This window comes from Symphodus melops (assembly GCF_947650265.1).
Source record: "Symphodus melops genome assembly, chromosome: 7".
NCBI lineage: Eukaryota > Metazoa > Chordata > Actinopteri > Labriformes > Labridae > Symphodus > Symphodus melops.
In genome coordinates, this window is record NC_136697.1 from 16,710,395 (window position 1) to 16,725,221 (window position 14,827).

At 38.6% G+C, this 14,827-nt stretch overlaps 2 protein-coding genes across 6 annotated transcripts in view; both read right to left on the reverse strand.

Moving 5' to 3' along the window:
- Nucleotides 1-6,783, reverse strand: part of tnr (tenascin R (restrictin, janusin)) — a 152,868-nt gene extending 146,085 nt beyond the window's left edge. For all 5 annotated transcript variants that reach the window (XM_079348128.1, XM_079348126.1, XM_079348127.1 and 2 more), the window contains exon 1: nt 6,153-6,783. The gene's annotated coding sequence lies outside the window, so the exon portion shown is untranslated. The remainder of the gene's footprint in view (nt 1-6,152) is intronic.
- LOC306826676 (zona pellucida sperm-binding protein 4-like) overlaps nt 1-14,827 on the reverse strand; it is a 350,754-nt gene that overhangs the window by 163,530 nt on the left and 172,397 nt on the right. The window lies entirely within an intron of this gene.

Sequence of the window (14,827 nt, forward strand, 5' to 3'; positions counted from 1 at the left end):
TCACCCACGCTTCAGAGTGACTTCCCTTCTTAAATAAAGGTTACATAAAGACAGAGGATTTCGATAAGCATCAAAGCGCTGCTGTGTGTGTAGCAGGCTGGACTGTACAGCTGCAGATAATCCCCAGTCAGCCAGGTATCAAACATCGTCAGCCTCTTACTGCTGCACAGTGTGTGTATAAACAGAGCCAGAGCATATTTACCCTTCAGCTAAAGGTGTCTCTTGAGCCGACATGTTTGTATATCTGAACATCCTTCACAGGTTGCCCGGAGGGGGCTCACGCCTGAACTTTAAGCTTTTTTACTTCTCAGCGGGGGGGGGAGAAAAAGCAACTAGTATCGCAGGTCATCTGGAACGCTTCCTTTGCTCGCAAGACATGCACGCAGCAATGTGCACATATGTGATCACACGCACACGTCCATCCAAACACACAGGTACACACGAGTACCCGGGGAGCTGCACTAAGCAGTAAATATCGTGAAAAAAAGTACATCTGAAGAAGAGGTTGAAAGAGATGGAAGACCTTTACAGAATATTTCCCAGAGTAGAGGCTCAGGTGGGAGAGGAGGGGGGAGGAGGTTTGGAAAAGAAGGCGCATGGAAGAAAATGTCTGGTAAGGGACGAGCAGAGAGAAGGTGTGAGGAGAAAAGGGCGGAGAGACGGAGAAATGAGAAGAACCCCAAATGTTGAACAGCAGTTGATGAGGAACCAGTTTGCATTCAGCTCCTTTGCTAATGAGGATCATTAACATGGCCTGCCTGGCTTCCATAAAAGCTGTGGAGGGCTGGACGATCGAGGATAAAAATAAAACCTCTCAAGCTTATCCCCACAAGATTCATAAGGGAGGCTTGTAAAAAGAAAAAAAAAAGATATAGCACATGCTGGCTGCAGGAAGGTACATCTTTATGCAACACCACATTGGTATGGATCCAAGAAACGTGGATACTTTCCCAACAAGAACACTCGGTTGAACTCTGAACTCTCTGGATTCTGTGTGAAGAGCGGTGGTAAAAAAGAACCAATTTAGATTCATGCGATTTCATGGATTGAAATAAAGACCGAGGTGGCTATGTCTCCACTGTGCTCTATGATATGTTATAAATTAGAGGCTAAACTCGGTTCAAGTATGCTGGCTCTTGTGGGGAATTTCTTTTAAAAGCACAGGATGGAAAAAAAAAAAAAGATCCCTACTCTACTCAGCCAAAAGACTGTAAAGCTCTCGTAGCTTACAAACATTTGATCCAGTGCTTCAAGTTTGCTGTTGAAGTATTATGATCCTCTGAGCTTTGTCACTTTCCCTACTTCTGCTTTCCATTCAAAAAAAAAATAAAACAGTCTGCTCCCAGGAGGCTCAAAAACCAATCCACGTTCTTGTCCTGCTTCTGTAAATCATTCTTGAGATACAGTACACATTTTTCTTGAAGACTCCCGACCACTTTTCCGGCATATGTAATTGAGCTGTGAAATCTGACAGCATCAAAACAGTCTGAAGAGACAAAAAAAAAAACTTCACCAGTGGTTGAGAGTACAGCAGAGGCCTGCAGTCTTGGACATCCTACCATCGATTCCTGTGTTTTCCGCTCTCAGCACTGTCACTCTATTCTGGGGGGGGGGGGCCCTGCAAGTGTGAAATTTACAACATCTCGCCCAGATCATGAATTCCTATAACCAGCAACTGCTGCGAACAGGCCGTTTCTATCAGCCTTCCTGTCAGAGTGATACTGCATTTCTTGGTTTATTATATTTAATTAGAGAGGGGAGAGACTCAAGGCAGTCAGACGGACGAGTGTCTTGATAAAATCAACATAATTGCCACATTAATCCGTCTTCTGTTAATAAAGGGCTTTGCGCTTAAGAGATGAAAAGTGGAGAGGCGTGATGTTCTCCGATGCCATCGTCTCCAGAGATCTGGGTTTAAGACAAAAGCCTCGTCAGCCTTTAGACAAAAATCCCCCAAAAATAAAATATCCCAAATATGCTTCTGCAGCTTTACTCTGGGTTTAGATTAACCCTAACACACGTGTAGAGTGGATGGAACTAACATGGGAAACAGGCAAAGCAATTTCTCATCATGGTGGATGAAAGCTCAGTCCCAAAAGTGGATGCCTCACAACGTTCGGATATAAAAAAAAAAGACTACTGAAGCCTTTAAATGACTTCATAGGACTAAAACTACAATGTCAATATGCTCATCAAGCCCCTGCTTACTAAACACTTCAAAAACAGAAAAGTAATGTTGTTTGTGCCACAAGGTAGGTAAAAGGCAGCCACTTGTTTTATTTCCGCCTTTACAAAACGAAGGACAGCCAGAATCATTCAAGACCTTTTTTTTTTTTTAAAAGGTCTTTTTGTAACTTTGAAGTATTTTTCCTTATTTAGATAGGCAGGCATGCATTTGTCAGAGAAGGCAAGAAACAAGGTCTCCGTCTTCTGTCAGAGTAAGAGCTAAACTAGTACGAGTGCTTTCACACTTACAGAAATCTCCTGAGAAACTCAAGATATTTCCAGGAGGAGCTGTTTTTCTCCTGCTAGATCCCTAGTGTGTTTTTTTCCGAAGCAAGTCTGAGTAAGCTGACGAGAGAACGTAGCAGGATATTATTCAGAGAATTCACCTCGAGCCAGTGGGAGGGGGAGTGATATTGATATCGTGGAATCAGCGCATTGACTGCCCACTGCGATCTCTGTGCTGACATTGTGAATCAGCCAAACTACACGTATCCAAAGGCAAATAATACCATTATTATTAGTCCAGAGATTCTAGAAACAGAAACTCTCCCCAAATCTAAACCTTTTTTCTGCTTTATTGGTCATTGGCAAATAAATGAAAAAAGTTTTTGGACCCTGGCTGTCCATGTTACATCACAGGCTAGAGGAGAGTAGGGAGCGGTTGTGTGTACCCAACTTTAAATGTTTGTAGAAAAAAGCATTGCATTACACACATACTGACACACTGTTTGTATATTAATTTAATATATACAAACAGAGCTTATTTTAACAAATTAATGTTAAAATAAGCTCATTTACTTATCAAAATAGGATAACCTGAGCTGATCTGTAGTACTAGTACAGGATGTATAATTAAATTCATGTTTTTTCGTGGTAAGTGCTAAGACTGTAGTGTTTAACAGATAGGCAAATGTGATTCTATTTGGCAGCACAAACCAGCAGGTCGTTCAGCAGCTATTCTTATGTTCCTCTCAGCTCAGCATGACAGTGGCTTGATTGATACTAAGGATCCCCTGGCAAGGACTATTAATACAAACTACCTTGAATATGATGCAACATGAAATGAATAAACAATACTGCATGAGTAAAGGGGAAGAATCGTTTTGTTTATAAAGCACACAAGCAAGACGGGTAGAAAAAAAGTAAAAGAAGGTAAAGAGTTCACCAAATTGCTCAGACATGTCAGACCTCCTCCATGTCAAAGCATATATCAGAGCAGTCTGATCAGGATTGATCACACGGGCTGAGCTGATTGGCCCGAGGAGGCCGCTGAAGTGCTTCTTTCAAAGATGAACCGTGGCGAGCAGGACAGTAAAGTGCTCCATTCACTCGACGGTTAAATAAGTCTTCACTACAATGTCTAAAGAATGTAATTGTGCAACAGAGTTCACACCAGAGCAGGAAGGGTTTTAATGATGCAACTATAACAGGGCTGCTCTTATGAGCAAACAAGGAAGGAGGCTGTGCTGCCGTAATGAAGTGAGTGTTTGTTTTACAACTTATAGATGATTAAAAAAGAAAAAAAATCTGTCAATGGCTTCGGTCCTCTTTTTCTCCTGTCGTTCTTAAATGTGCACAGAATCAGATGGCGCGGCAGCTAATGAGAGCAGGATATGTCCACATCTTACTGTCTCCCTAACGATAAGTAATGGCGCTAGCTTAGCTAACACAATTAACACCAGCGCAGGGAAAAATAAAATACCCCCAGAATGATGTATCGTGTAAATTATTCATTACCGCAGAGGCGATTGCAATCTTGTTCAACTGCCCATTGGCACTTGAAGAAATGTGAATGATTTGTAAAGCAAGAAAGGAAAATCCAGACACAGTGAGAATGTGAGACAAACTCAACAGATAGCACCTGCTCCCGAAGCGATTTATGGAAACAATTTGCATTTGCAATTCAGCCACTAAACAGAGGCTCTTATTCAGAGTGACTCACAGCAAAAGCAAACAGGAATCTTAAAACAATGACTGTAAACATTTAAATAATTTTGCATTCGGGTTTAGCCGGTAGTTGTTAGTAAAATTGCATTTCCATAAATCTGCTCTATGAAGTTTAATTGTGATGCATGCCCGGAGAAGTCTTCTGAAAAGTACTTCTGCAGTACTCAGAAAAAAGGACTGGCTGTCTCTCTTCACCATTTCAAGTGGTTAAACATTTAGAGCCACAGTATAATAATCTGAATTTAATTTGATTTGAACTTACTGGAGTTCTGCACCGTCGTACTTCACTGAGGCATGCATGCTTTATGAGCAGAAGTTTCCACAGTTACACTTGAACAAATGTCTCCCCCTGGTATTCTTGAGGTTTTGTTGCGTGTGAGAAGGGAGACAGTAGGTGAAGTAATAGTCCAGAGAGAGGTAAAGAGAAAAGACAGAGACAGAGAGACAGTCACAGTGTTTCCAGGAAGAGAAAGAGAGACGGAGAAAGAAAGTGATCTTCTCCGATTTGGTGTCTTAATGACACAGGAGCCACATGAGAGAGGAGAGCCAGGCTCTGTGTTGAGGATATGATGAATCCAAAGACTGATAACCTCAAGCCTCCACACTTACACCATAGACAACACACACACACACACACACACACACACACACACAGAGTCATGAAAACACTGCCTCTGTAATTAACTGCTCAGCCCCTCTCTCTGCAAGGAAAGTGAATCGGTGCTTTTCTCTAAGGATCTATTTCTTGTACTTTGTCATTCTCTCTCTTCACTGTGGTGGGGATATATCTCCACAGCTTCCAATATGATGTCAGTACCTTACTCTAAATCCCTCCACCTGTTCCCCCGCTGTGACCATGGACAATACGTCCGGCTGACTTTGACAAATTAAACCAACTGGATATATGGCAATAACCTTCATGGGATGACATGGGGGGTGGGGGGAACAAGGGGGGTGGGGGGGACAGGGGGAGTTTAGGAAAAGGGAAAGGAAAGGAGAATGAAAAAGAGACGCATACAGACGGATGATGGGTAATATCATGCAAAGAATGATATTTTCCGAACCAGGTGCAGAGTGAGTATATTTAGATCAGCAATCTCAATGTCATGATACTTCCTAATAAGGCAGGAAAGCTGCTGAAGCACACTGAATCTTCTGGTGTAACCGAGCAATGATCCAAAGCTTTTCAATAACAAGTGCAGCAGTCCTGGAATCACCCTGTTTGCATGTACGTACATGATTGTGTTAGAGATTCAAGATAGGATACTCTGAAAACTATCAGAGCATTTGACAGGACCACACAGTATTCCCATAATTGAGCCAAAAAATAAAGGTACTTAACATAATCAACTTTACTATTGTTCATTTAATAACTGGTGCTGCTATATTAGTGTAATTATTCCAAGCTATTCTTTTCAGTTACATGTTTAGTCAGCCATATCCACACAAGAGGAGGAAAACATTTTCACTGACGAATAAGCTGTCCATCGAAGTACCAATGGCTTTAGATAAACATCCTCGCTATTACAGTTGTGATAAATCGCCGCGCACTGGCATCAACCACTCCACTTAGTTTTCTCAAAGCAAGCTTTTATAATGACTCTATTAATTTAACCCTGTGGCAGCAATCCAGATAAGTTTCACCTGTTACAACACAGACACACACATCATGCACAACTTTAAAAAAAAAAGAAGCACACAAAGGGAAACACACACAAACCCGCAGGTCGTTGAGCAGCTATTCTTATGTTTCCCTCTCTGCTCAGCATGATAGTGGCTTGATTGATACTAAGGTTCCCCACTCTAATCACCTGGCCAGGACTATTAATACACACTACCTTGAATATGACACAACATGAAATAAATGAACAATAGTGCAGTAAAGATAAACGACTGACACACACATACATGCACACATTCTTGTCACAGCTGAAGCACAGTCTGCAGGGCATCCATCCAAGGAGCAGAAGTTGACTCACCTGCTCTGAGTGACCAGCTGAAAGCTTTCAAATTGGCCGGGGTGATCTTCTTCCAGTCTCGCTCCCCTCACTCCCTCCGTCACTGGCTACCCTCTCGTTTGCTCTCTCTCTCTCTCTCTGTGGCAGCACACAGATTGTCCTATGGGCCGCTCACCCTTCCTGTGGGTGGCCTAAGCGCATCAAGCTCTCAGCCAAATGGTACGCGGTCCTGCTGTTTCCACAGACTCTGATGAGCTCTCTCCTCTCCTGCGCTCACTCTGCCTTACACGGCTGCAGAGGGAAATATGAGGACGGGCAACGTGGCTGAGTGCTGCTCCACTCTCTCTCTCTTTCTCTCTCTCTCTCACTCTCTCTCTCCAGTGAAATGAGATGCTCTCTTTCCCTCTCTCTCTCTCTCTCTCTCTCTGGTTGTCAGCTGGTACAGTGCTGACTCCTACTCTCTCTTCACTCTGTCAGTCACTCTTGCTGTACTGAACTGCCTGCTATCTCGCCATCTCTTTTTTTGCAGTTTCGCCACTGACTCCCCCTTTCTCTCTCTCTCATTATTGATCTGCGTATCCATGTCTTTGCTAGTGCAGCCTCTAGTGGCTGCCATGTCTTCATGCTGCAAATATACAGTCAGCATCAAATTTTACTCTTTACTACTTCAGGTTTTTGAGTGCCCCTCAAAAAACCTGAGAAAAAAATGCAAAAGAAATGTAAATATAAGATAAAGTAGATTAGTGTTTGAAATCATTTTACTTCATGAAGAAACCTTTCACAGTTTCACCTTCTCATAAAAAACATATCCCACGCAGAGGAATTAATAAATTCATTACATCTTTTTTCATAAAAATAGCCATTAGCCTCTGTCTACTTCCAATATGTTCATATGAGTTCTGAGTTTTCTCTCCTGTTTCAAGCTCTTTAATGGGAGGTTTGATAATGTTTTGCATGTACAAGAAGAATTGAGAAGTTAAGTTAAATGTTTGCTAAAGGGATCTTTTTTAAGGCTCATAAGTTTGTCAATTGCAGAAAATATGGTTTACATTTAAAATAATAAAAAGCTGACGCCTGCTTTTAAATGTAGATACCAAACTTCTTTTAATGGCACTAACCTTCATCATGAAGTGTCTAATTGGCACCTGTCTTTGATGCGTTTGAGATTTTGGGTGTATTAAATGAAATGAAACTATTCACTGGTTGGAGCTCATGATAGTAAAACGTTGTTTAAAATGTAAAATGTTGCTGTCATTTTGACATGAGTAGGCCTACGCTTTAAGCTAGCTAGTTTCTGTAAGTGCTTTACTCTCCTGAGGTTGTCAAATATGTTAGCTTAACAAAATAATTTAATTTAATTTTTAATTCTATATACTTTATTTATCCCCGAGGAGAAATTCTAGGAGATTGATGGCAACCTTTTAACGTGCATGGCTTGCAATAATCTTATCAATTTAATTGAAAAAATATTAAATGCGTAATTAAAAACATATATTACTTACAATATTTGATGTGACTCAACTTCAGATAAAGGGCAAACAGTAACACTAACGCCTTTAAATAAAATGCATTATTGTTATTATTACTAACATTAACATTAAACCAACGCAATGATGTAGTAAAACTCATTTCATCCATTTGTAGGCCTACCTGCCATCAATACTAAGTGGAAAACAATGTTGACAAACTCACGGGATATGTGAAAATCTACGACATCTTTTGAGTGGCACAGAATGAAAAACAACATATCTCGCTGAAAGCTTAAATCCTAGGAGATGCTCCTCTCTGTGTGATAACGCTCAGTGCTGCCGCCTGTGACTGGAAGCTGAATTGCACTTAATTTCGCCTACAGGCCTGTTGTTCCAGAATCACATTTGTTGTTCCTTATTTGCAGTCTATGGGTTTTCCACGTGAAAGGCGTAGACTGTAATGTCATGGGATTGTAAGATGTTTTGTTTAATGATTAGTTAGTGTGACTGGATATAAAAAATAGGCCGGTCCTATTGTTATGGAGCATCTCCACTCCATGTGCAGAGGAAGAATCAATCAGCAACTCCTCCACTGCTTCTTAAAAATTAGACTGCTAAATAAATACTATGTTAAACAAGGTGTATGTGCTGCGTTGCATCAGAGAAGAAATTTTTTGTCTGAAGAAGAAATAACCACACACAATAGGCTACAGCAAAAGTGTAGAGGGTTTTTTTAGTATATGATAAAAACAAAAGCGCCCTGGAGGAATAGTGATGTTTTATGCATTTACACAAGTGTGTGCACATGAATACATCGAAGCTTGTTCTCACAGTAATCAAAATAACACAAAAGTCAGTGCATACTCACACCACAGGAGATGAAAAAAATACCTCAGGCTTTACTACAAACAGAATGATAATTGGAGTGTTTGTGGGAAAGAATAATGTGTGGGCTGAATGCTAAAACACTGGCCTAGATAAAGATCCATAGGGTGCCATTAGTCAGGTATAGATGAAACACCTGATGTTAGCTGTCAGAGCTGATGAACAGTCTTTAGAGATCATATCAGGGATCATCATGTTGAGCTAATTAGAAATGCTCCACAAGAATATCCCCCAAGAAAAGCTAAATGCAATTATGAACTCACACCTACAGACACATGAAACAGAGTGTTTCCACCTGTTACATGTACACGTATATTTTTAAACTGTTAAAACTTTATTGTTTGAATAGAGGAGGGGAAACTTCAAAATGTTTTTTTATTCCTTGCTAATTGAGAAAATCTAGACCTTGAGATGAGTAAACCAGCAGCCATGCTAAAAAAAAAAAAAAAGTCAATTTCGCCCTCCTAAACCAACGATTTATTTTTTTTAAAACTCTATTTAATCAATATTCCTGAAATTAGATTTATTTTTTCAGTGTATTTTTTGAAGTACCTATTAACAAAGCCTATTCACAATGACCTACATTTAATAATTAAGATGTACTGTAATATGTCATCATTTGAAAACCATAATTTAAGACAAAAACAATGTGTAACATGAATGATGAATAACAACTTCTTTTGGAAACCTTCAATTTACTTTATATGTTCCCACTAATAAATACTTAATTACAGTTGTATGGGGTTTTTTTTTTATTCTACTGAGGGCACGTGTTGCTTCTACCATACAAAAGTGATAAAGGTCTGTGTTTTTTCCTGGGGTTGAATAATATCAGACCTATTCCTTCTGCAAACAAACTTGATTTTCTTCTTGCAGGTGGGACACATGCCTATAGTGCTTTCAAAACATACATTTTTGCAGGCGGTCAAAAGCAAATTTTTAAAACAATCTGATACACATCAATTTTAGCAATTTAGGTTTCAGTGTTTTGCTGCACATTTGCAGAATGAGCAGAGGATCAAACGATGAGAGATTTGCAATAGTCATTAATTAAACTAAACATTTTCAGAAAAATTACATACAATGCACTTGATTTATTCAGTTATTCTTCAAAAATTTCAAAGTAAAACGTTATACATGAAGATATCAACCTTGAACGTACAATTTCTTAGTATTGAAAGTGGGTTTCACAATTACAAAATATATTTCGATTAGCATGTGAACATATGGTAGAAAGATTTCACTTTGTGACTTTACTGAAGCTGCTGTTCTTCAAACATTCTCACATTATAATGTGATGAAAATAAACACGTTAAGAGTTGGTCTTTACAACAATCTAGCTTCTTTCTTTAAAAGAGGGGTGCCTTCATTTTTTGTACAACAAAACCCCTTGATCGCCAGTCACTCACAAGACTGACACATAGAATGAAACAACACATCCAGACTATGCCGACAGCAGCAGAACATACAAACTGGAAGACCCCAGCTGGCCTGTAGGCTTCAAAACTATAAACCATTTTGCTGTGAGGCTAACAACTAACCAACCTGTCAGCTCTCCTCAGGAGCTCAGACATAAGGCAGTCTGGTCTACCTCCTGAGTAGGTATTTAGCATCATTAGACATGGGAAATAAACCATATTCACATTTAATCAGATATACCTGAGTCAAAATGCTTGTTTCATATGTCTACTGGAAATTTCCTTTATGATGGGAGCAAAACAGGAGTATGTGGCAGACTATAAAGTAAAGTAAATTGAAGGTTGCATGGGCCGGATGAATGGGTGTAAAGAACACAGGGCATTTATCGAGGAAACGAGGGTTAATGCCCTTTGCAATAAAACATCAAAGTTAAAGGTGGAGTCAGAAGCATTGTCTGTTGCAGACCCTTTGAGCCCCTCTTCCTGTGTTTACTATCATCATGTCCATCAGAAAGCTGGCCAAATCCGTGTACACAGGTGAGAGCCAACCCATGATTCAACCTCGTTTTGGAAAGACCACATGGAATTTCGTCTGACTAGGATCATATTTTCTCTTATTTGCTGCTATGTCCATGTCCAGCATATACAACTGTTTCAATCATGTTCAATTGCTCAGTTGTATCCACCATCTCCCCACCCAGAAACATCAAACATGAAAATACAGGCAGAAGACAGGGTCTCCTTAGGCACAGTCACAACCAAACATAGAGATGGAGGCCCATAAGTGATGATTGCACAGCATTACTTTTGTATAAGTCTATATTTATTTATTCTTTTTTTTTTGTAAAAGTGACTTACTCTACCTTAAAGTTCATTTCAGTAACTCAAGATTAGTTGCCTAAAGTGACATGACCTCCTTGATGTATAGCTCCCTTTTGCTTTACTATCATTTTAGTATTGTGCTTTAGTATTATTTTAGTGTATATCACTAGGTAGCAAACAAGGATTTAGGAGCTTTTACCTTCTTGATATGAGCAGTTTCTTTGAAGCATATTAAGGGTAATTATGGCCTGGTATCATCTGTATTTTGCGCTCTTTTATAATACAAATATAAAGTTCTAATTGCAATTTCTTAGAGGTCTTTGAGCAAAATAATTAGCTCACATGTACACCAAGATGAACCCAAACTACACTATATTTCATTTCAGGCTAAGAGTTTCTACAGTGCTATAAAACAAATTGACTGTAATATGCTGCATTTGCTTCCCACGATGTAAATGACAGCCATGATTTCTAAACAGCAACAGCTATGTTTATTATTTTAAACAGACATTTCCATGCAAAATGCAATAAAAAACAAGCTGCGCTGTGCAAAACTCAGCACACTGTGCTGCTTCAGTGAGATTTCATTTTATTTACCTCCTATGAGGAAATGTTCATGGAGGAATAAATGCAATGCCAATAACATTTTCCTATAGCCATTTATAAGTTCATTGTAATTCATGGGCAATAGAAAGGGGAGTGTTTTTATGAACATTTAATGGCAAGAAACTATTTAAATCCCATAACCACAGTCTGTCTGCTTTGGCATGAGCTGCTTCAAATATTCACAACAATGTCAATGTGTTATGTTGCTATGCATTTTTCAAAGCCCCAGGCTATCTGTCTTTTTTTGTGACAAAAGTGTGAATGAAAGTGATGCAGATCTAAATCAGGATTTAAATCCCTTTTAAATCCCTTTAATTATATGTTTCTTTGTAAGCACTTTGCTCTGTTGTGTAAAAGTGGCTATGTTGTTAAAAAAAAAAAAATCACCAAGCCGGCTGTATTGTGAATAAATAATTACGTGAAGCTGCGATTGGGAAAGTTAACTTTATTTTCGAACCAAAATACTTTTCAAGCAATAATCCTATTTTAGATAAAGACCTTGTTCATCATACAACACAGGCCATCAACAAAAAATGCATTCTCCTTACTGTCTCTATGAGATTACAGACTTCATGTGTATGTGGATTTCTTCCAAAAGCACTGGGGTGCTGACTGGTGATAAAACCTCCCACACATTCAATTTAATTTAATTCAAATCAAAAATGTATCAATAAGGCTCTCCTAGTGTATTACATCAGTACTTGAATGTGACAGTAGTGCAAATAATGCTCTTCTGGTGTACACAGATTATAAAAGTCAATAATAAAGATGCCCACATGTGAACACGTCAGCTAGCAATTGGAAAGTTTGACTGGTTGAAAGTAAACATCTTTATTAGCTGGAAAAGTTTTGTTTGATTAGACCTGTGTAAAACTAAGGAACAAGGACACACAAAACACATTAAGATATGAGGTTAACTTGTAATGCCTGCGTGCAAATGCTACCATCACTTGGTAACATGGTGTGGTACAGTACAGTGTGGTGTCATTTGGTATAATGTGGTGTGGTATGGAACAGTATGGTATAGTGTGGTGTGGTTTCATATGTTACAGTATGATATGGTATAGTATGATATGCTATAGTAGAGTGTGGTATCGAGATCAGGCTTGACAGCTGGTTGGGTATCAGTTTGAACACTGTCAAAAGTTTAATTTCCAAAAGGAAGGACATCAAGCCAACTAAATTAAATGGGAAGCATTCATTTCCTTACTTAATTAAACATGAAAACATTCTTTCTTTTTTCTAATTAAAGATCTGCTGAGCAGACCAACACAAGTAATCTCAGGTGTCTGCACACCTCATTTCACTTCTTTTTAGCAACACGCCTGCACCAGAAAAGGGGTCTGTCACTGACTATTAGTCAGAGTAAAACAAAGGCACTTTGATGTTCTGGCTGTATATTTTTAGGCTAGAAAAGAAACCGGGAGCTAAAACGGAGTTAAGATGGGCAGAAATGGAACACAATCCTGAAGGTTCAAACTTTTAACACACTTTGTTTCATCTGTGCTATTTATGTTGTCCTACTTAACATTTCTGTAATGATGTAAACAAAACAAAAACAATATTTTCCCACAGTTTTCAGACGGCCTCTAGTCCTTGTCTACCATAGTCAGGTCAGATTCTGCTGCAGGGTGGAATAATACGTATAAGCAAACACTTTGATAGGAGCAACACAGATTATATCAAAATACAGACTGTGGTCAGATTTTCTGTCAGAAGGCCACAGTAAACACAACTTCAGGATCAGCATAATGTAAGACCTTACTGTAGCTTGAGTCTGAATTCGATTCTGATCATTCTGGTGACGAGCACCAGGATCAACATCTAGGAGAGCAGACAAGGATGTTACAAAGTAGTAGTTATATGGGCTTGTACATAGGTTTAATAGTGTATTAGTAATTTTGATTTCATGTACGATACATACAGTAGAAAGCACAGACAACCAGAGTTAAAGTCCCTGTAAATGTAAACACACCACCTCAATATAGTTGATTCAGTGTCTTCTCTCAATGATTTACCTGTAAGAACAGGGCAGTGATGTGATCAATGCAAACATAAGGCTCAAGGACGAAAGGTCATTGGTGTTTTTGTTTTGTTGAAAAAGTATCTTGATTTCATTTAAAACTAAATAAAACCAAAAAAGAGAGACAACAGGAGTGCATCTGGTATCCCTTAAACCATTAAAATAGCAATATGTATTGGTGTACCTGGCCCTGGATTATTTAGACCAATGTTTTTTGGTCTTAAGTTTTCATCCGCCTTTTTTTAAATATTGATACATGTTTTTATTTGTGTTGTATTTATTTTAGTTTTTTTGTTTTGTTATTTTATTACAGATAAACGATTGTCCACAAAGACATCAATAATGCTTAAATGTCTTTCCAGTTGTTTACAACTGCAGGGTAAAGTGTTCAAACATCCATTCATTTTGCATCAACTATTTCTTAGTTGATATCAACTGGTTCTTAATGCTGTACATTAAGACAAAGTGAGGTTAAGAACATACTCTCATTAAGCAGGCATTTGATATACTTGGTGTGATCTGAGGCCGAGCAAACATTGTTGACAGAGCTGTTCATGATACATTAAGACTTAAATGTAATGACACTAATCATATGTAATTGAAATTAGACTCAGGCTTGATGATGGAGCTAATTTGCATTTAACACGGACAGAATGAATGCATCCTCAGGAACATAGATGCTAACACATCTTGTCTCTCTTGCACAGACACACATTAACTTATATTCACATATATGACTTAAGAATTCTGTTCAGAAATAAGAAAATGTATGGATCCTATTGCTGATAAAATAAAATGAAATAATGGATGATTGACATACAAAGAGGCAGGAAAAAGGACTGACAGATGATAGCTTATTGATGATAGTGAATCTGTGCTCCATTTTAAGTTATTGTCTGGATGAAAGTTTGTAATTTACCGAAATAAAAACATTATCTGTTTTGTTTTGTTTTTCGTTTTGTTTGCTATCTCTCACCTGTACTTGTTTTACCTTCAAATGTCTGCGACTGAAACATACTTTTCTTCTTTGTCAAATGAATATGATCTGGCAGCATTGTGCATGTGAAGTAGTCTTTGCTCAAAAATCCACAGATCTATTTTTAACAAGAATAATATAATAGCAATAACAAGACAGTACAAGATTTTAGTAGGTTTTTGGTGGATATGAGTAGAGGAACACACTGACTCCTCCTTGTGGAAAGGTAAACATCAGCCAATTCAGATTAGAGCCAATGAAGGACACGGTGTGTAATGTACCAATCAGCACCAATTGCCATAGCTCTGTCTCAGCACTAAAGGTTACCTGGCTTCAAAAGGGTGCTGTTTTTAGCTTGTCTGTCAGCTAGTCTGGCTCTTTCATTCCGGTATGTTAATTTAATTCACTAGTGTTTAGTCATTTGACATTTACCAACTGAAATAAATGTAAACGATAGGTGACCTTGACACAATGTGATCAAGGTCTTTTCGTCTGTG